Raw genomic sequence first — 6,427 nt, 5'->3', positions numbered from 1 at the left:
GTACGAGCCATGCATGCTCCGGCGTCAATAAATGGATAAGTTACATCAACAGCTGACACCCTCCATGTTCATTGATTGCTTTAGTCAACAACGAAATGTTTCACTATACGAATTGTATGCTTCAATTGTCTGGTAATTGCGAGCTTGTGGTCGTAATACACATATGTGAATGTTTAATATAGTTGATGTTATTTAGGCGACTGTTGTCACAAATCTGGATTAAATATTTTCCTCAAAACAGTAATTCTATCTATTTGGCGACCCACGCTCAACCAGCATTTTCTCCCGATGTTACTGTTTTAGTACGTGGCATTTGTTCCATTTATTGACTGACTGAGCGGGGTTAACATGGCAACGTTTGTCAACCACGCACCCGCCATATGACGCGCCAAACCGGCCAATTTCTCATCTTTCGTCAGGCAGAAGGCCCGACTTCGATTCTCCGCGTGAGTACAGGCATATTTCTGGTGTCACCCACCGTAATATTGCTGGAATATTGCTAAAAGCAGCGAAAAACCTCACTCACTCACTCACTCACTCGTTGAGATCAACCATAGTTATAAACGTTAAGAACGGGATAGAATAGGTCTTCAGCAACCCATGCTTGCCGTAAAAAGGGACTATTCTTGTAAGACGTGACTAGCGGGATCGGGTGGTCAGACTCGCTGACTTGGTTGATGGATGTCATCATATCCCAATTGCGTAGATCGATGCTCGTGATGTCTATCACTGGATTCTCTGGTCCAGACTCCATTATTTACAGAATGCCGTCATGTAGCTGGAATATAGCTGAGTGCGGCGTTAGACAACAAACAAAGGTACAGGAATGATAAAATGACTAAATGATCAGCTACAGTGCGGCCGGTATTACTTGGAATACCTGGGCAGACTGTTACAGCTGACTCATCGTCACGAGGTCCCAGCTTGTAAGACTGCATTACAAATACTCTGCTATTTGTTACAACACGATGTTGCAAGTGTGCTAATATGTTAATTACAAATGTCATCACATTTAAGACTACATAAATATAAAAGCAAACAGTACTTCAAAAAATCAAATATGACCGTTTTCAACTTTAAAACTATTTAAATTTAGCGCGAAAATTATGAATAGTTTAATTCTGAATTGACACGGTGACTTACGAATAGGGTAGCAGGAGAGGTAACAAGCTTCATTTATACAGAAAATTGAAGTCTAACAGTTGATGCTGAGTGTTATATATACAACTATCTGCCTTACGGGAGTTCCTCAGCTAAATTCAGATGTAGGGTACGGCCGAATTCGGCTAAAGGGAAGCCACATAATATGTTGGGACATGAAGATATGCTGGCACGCCTGTCGAGGTAAGAACTGACAAGATTCAGACAAAGAGGTTTGTTTAATGCCATCGCCCAGTATACACTGAAATCCGTTAAATAGCCTTTGTAGTAAATGTGAGAGAGAGAGGGAGTGAGTATGATTTTACGCCGCTTTTAGCAATATTCTTGCAATATCGCGGCGAGCGACACCCGAAATGGTTTTATTTGTTTGTTTGTTGTTTAACGCCGCACTCAGCAATATTCCAGCTATGTGACGGCAGTCTGTAAATAATCGAGTCTGGATCAAACAATTCAGTGATTGATTTCATGAGCATCGATCGAAGCAATTGGATTGGGCACCGCCCTGTAATAAATGTAATGGGGTGAAGTCAGGTGAAATGGGAGGTAACGTCGCGTTCAAGATATTACTTGACTTGTATGCAGACACGCATCTGTCTGGCTGCTCTGTACTGGTCCAGACTTAAGTCGGGTTTATAGTGATAGCCCATTGAGATCGAGTGTGACACAACTTCGCTTTCTGATTATGCTGTGTTTATAACACAGATCGAGTGTGATACACTTAGCTTTCTGATTATGTTGTGTTTATAACACAGATCGAGTGTGACACAACTTAGCTTTCTGATTATGCAGTGTATATAACACAGATCGAGTGTGACACACTTAGCTTTCTGATTATGTAGTGTATATAACACAGATCGAGTGTGACACACTTAGCTTTCTGATTATGTAGTGTATATAACACAGATCGAGTGTGATACACTTAGCTTTCTGATTATGTAGTGTATATAACACAGATCGAGTGTGACACACTTAGCTTTCTGATTATGTAGTGTATATAACACAGATCGAGTGTGACACACTAAGCTTTCTGATTATGTAGTGTATATGACACACATCGAGTGTGACACACTTAGCTTTCTGATTATGTAGTGTATATAACACAATTGTATAACACGTCCTTCCTCCCGCATGTTTTCATGTAATCGTTGTAACATATAACTCTGCATGTAACATCTAATATTTTTTGTGTTAATCTATCTATCTATCTATCTATCTATCTATCTATCTATCTATCTATCTCTCTATCTCTCTCTCTCTCTCTCTCTCTCTCTCTCTCTCTCTCTCTCTCTCTCTCTCTCTCAATCTGTGTTATATACACTACATAATCAGAAAGCTAAGTGTGTCACACTCGACCTGTATTTTGACAGTATTTAAGTAGAGCGCCCAATGGCGTTCACAAGTATAATGGAGTCTCCAGGAATTGGTGAAAGTGATATATTGAGTGTAAACACGTTTCTCGTCAGGCGTTGTTTTCTGAATGTGTATGACGAGAGCTTTTAATTCGGTGGATTCTTGGCCATGTTCAGGCTAAAGTAATCAATTATGATTCCTGTTGCTGTTTCAGTATTTGTGGAATGCTAATTTTAATATTACTTACAGGGGCCCAGGATCTTTTAAAAGGGGGTTCCTTCAACTTGGGCCATTTGTTCCCCATTTGTGGGGGAGTGCTACCAAAAAATCACAAACACGATATGTAAACCATATATACTTGTATTATTTACATTAACAATCAATCAGCATGTTAGCTTGGTAGGATTTTATTTTTTACACTTTAAAAGGTGTGTGTGGCCACACCGAGCCACTGGTTCTGCTTCATTTATAGAAACCACATACAAAACTCTATAACATGAACGTTGTTGTGAGTATAGGCTTTAGGCTGGCCAACAGAATCACTGGCTTTATTTAATAGCAGGCCTTCTGTTATTTATGCTGGACACGGGTCAAAGGACCAGCAGTTGTGTCCTGGAAGCAGCTTCCCTGTTTGTTCACAATTCATGTAGAGGTGTGGGGAATCCATTCGTTACCAACTTGTACTATTCCGGGAACAAACCGAATGAACACCTTCTAGGTTACGGAAAGATACGAGGGATGACGAATGGTGCAGAGTCGCAGACTTATTATGGCAAGGGGAGGTCACTCTTACAACCATGTCCGTCTACCTCACTGGAGGTGAGTGAAGTATCCGTAATATATCCCATGTAGCGCGAGTAAAGTATTTAAACGAACTTTGAGGGCTGGGCCAATTCACTGATTACAACTTACAGATCTCAACATGGGCACCAGACCAGAGTTTCCTTTAAGTACTATCAGCCCCCGTGGGGATCCGGGTTAAAATTAGACCCGCAGCAGCCTAGTCTGGTCATAAGAGGGAGTCGGTACCATGGTTGCATGTGTGTCATCGTATACCCCGACGGAGTACACTGTCTCTCATAATATCAATCACTGGTTTTAATGGTCCAGACTCGAGGCCATCGTCATATAGTTGAATTCTTGCTGAGTGCAGCGTAAACAACAAATAAACAAAAATATTAACGATGTTTGTTTGTTTAGTACCTTATTACACAACAAGTTGCAGCGTTATGATTGATAGCTACGTCGCACTATCCGATTGCTTCCTTCAAGATTCAAGCACTTCGTTAAAAGTATACTCACTGAAGATATTTATAGTGTATGTGAAAACGTGACGTGTCACACTTTGACCTACTTAATTCGGAAAACGTATAAAACAACCAGACAGACGCCGATACAACTGGTGTAGTTATTTGTTGACGTAGGATCAGTCCACACGTATTGGGAGCCGCAGTTCACTGTGCAGAGTTGCGTCCCTTCAGCACGCCAGAAACCAGTGATTGTGGGTTCAAATCCCTGTTCGCCCCGATCATGTTTCTAGGTTTGTCAGCACCATACCCGTGCTCGTGGATTTCACCGAAGTGATTAATGGCTGAGACCTTGATCACTTCGGGCTTTTCTCCCACATTAAGCTGACACGCCGCGCTATAACTTGAATATTGTTAAGAAGCGGCTTTAAACACAACTCACTCCACACAAATTATGTGCGTTCCACCACAGCTGGCGCACGGATATAAAACTGACAATTTTTTCCCAACGGCGTTAACACAAACACGCACAGTCATCTTTCACAACTATATTCCCATCAACGTCGGAATATATTCAGAATATAAAATATAAATGTGCAGCAAGAATAAAAGTAGAAATTTTAATATGTTCTGGGGCGCGTTCCGCGAAGCGATGTATACTCCTATACATAGACCTACGACTGACGTAGCGCGAAGAGGCCCCAGGGTGCCGCTGTACAAAACAACCTTAGCACTACGACAGTCGTAAGTCTATGTTAAAGTATGGGAGTTACGATCACCTTAGCGCTATGATCGCTTTGTACAAGGGCACCCAGATCCCCAACAAAGTATCACCGTCACAAGAGGTTGGACAGCTTGCTTGGTCTAGCTAGGTGACATGGATGGATGCGTTTCAGCGCACGTGGTGGTGTTTGACTTTGCTCGTAATAACAACCACTGGTTATGCTGGCCGTGACTCCTTGATATCGAGGTACAATTGCTGATTTGGGTGTTCAACAACAAACATCGCGGGGACAGCAGATATGATGGAGTATCGTGACGGATATTTGAAATAGAACGTGGTTATGGTCCTAGTGTAGACACACCTTAACTTGTGTCAGTACAATGTATACTTGTATGTGGTGTGTGCATCGGTGAACTGTGTACATAACGTGACGGTGTTTTAATTCATGCTTTACAACATACAGGTCGCATATCTTTTATGTTTTACAACGCATACTTTTATTAAGTCCTTACAACAATTACATCAGGATTATGTCAGAATTCATTTAAGGTGGGATACGTCATCAGCTTACTATTTGGCTGTTTTGCGGCCTTCTCTGCGGCTGCCGCAAGAGAATCTACAGAGAGACAGAGAACCGCCTGGTACGCCTCAAAGATCAGCTGCAGCAGGGTGACAAGTCTGCTATTGAGTATTTAGATGCTTGTGGACACTTGCTTCGTTTGGGATAAAACTGTAAAAGTTATTGAATGTAAAGTTTACATTATCAAAAACTGTCACAAAGTGTTGTTACAAACTGTATAAAATTTATCAAATGTAAAGTGTCATTAAATGTTAAGTATAATATTAAAGTATATATTTAAAGCTGCTTTGCTTTGTTTGTCAGATCTTATCTGGACTATTCCATTTTAAAGTCTGAGGTAACAAGCATAAGGATTAGTGTGCACTCAACCGTTAAAAGTGTTGTTATAAGCTGTCTAACTATTGGGACGTCTAACTAATGGGAGGACACCCTCTCAGCTGGCGTTTCTCTAATTCCTCTGTCTACGCATGGCTGAACATGTTGTTTTAACAAATGTTGGGTTTGATAGGCATTACTTAGAAGTTGACGGATGACAAAGTAGACACAATTTATGGATAACAAATTTTATAATTACTTCTGTAATTTATGGATAACTTAATTAAAGAAGTTGTTATCCATAAATTGTGTCTACTTTGAAATGTTGGGAAAGCGGGGATGAACCAACGCGACATCCAACAAGGGCCTCAGATGACAAACACTGACCTATCATGATCAATAGCCATGGGGGGGGGGGGGGGGGGGGGGGGGCCACGGGTGGCCCAGTCGTCTAAGGCGCTGCGATTCGCTGTGCAGAGTTGCGTCCCTTGGGCACGCCGGAAATCTATGATTGTGGGTTCGAATCCCGGCTCGCCCCGATTATGTTTCTAGGTTTGTCAGCACCATACCCGTGCTCGTGGGTATCACCGAAGTGGTAAACGTCTGAGACCTGCATCACTTCGGGCTTTCCTCCCACATTAAGCTGACACGCCGTGATATAACTGGAATAATGTTAAAAGCGTCGTTAAACACAGCTCACTCACTCACTCACTCACTCAATAGCCATGGTTGGTTGAATATGTTCACTTATTAGTTAATTGCTATTGTTCGATATCACGATCAGCATAATGTACGGATTAACGAATTATGGTCATACATTTCTTCCACGATGACTGGTGATATACATGTAAGACAATGAGAGACTCGTATTAGCAAGAAATTGTCCACAACATTAGCGATCGAGTAAACATAAAATATATAACATAGTTTGGGGTTCGATTGATCGTTAAGTAATTAATCAGTTGTGATAACGCCAAATGGGTTTCGGATTAACACAAAAATATTAGATTATAAATACAGAGATACATGTTACAACGATTATTTTCTAAT

The sequence above is a fragment of the Haliotis rufescens genome, unplaced genomic scaffold (genome assembly GCF_023055435.1).
Source record: "Haliotis rufescens isolate VD_foot unplaced genomic scaffold, xgHalRufe1.0.p SCAF_1, whole genome shotgun sequence".
NCBI classification, from domain to species: Eukaryota; Metazoa; Mollusca; class Gastropoda; order Lepetellida; family Haliotidae; genus Haliotis; species Haliotis rufescens.
Note: the sequence above shows the minus strand (reverse complement) of the source record.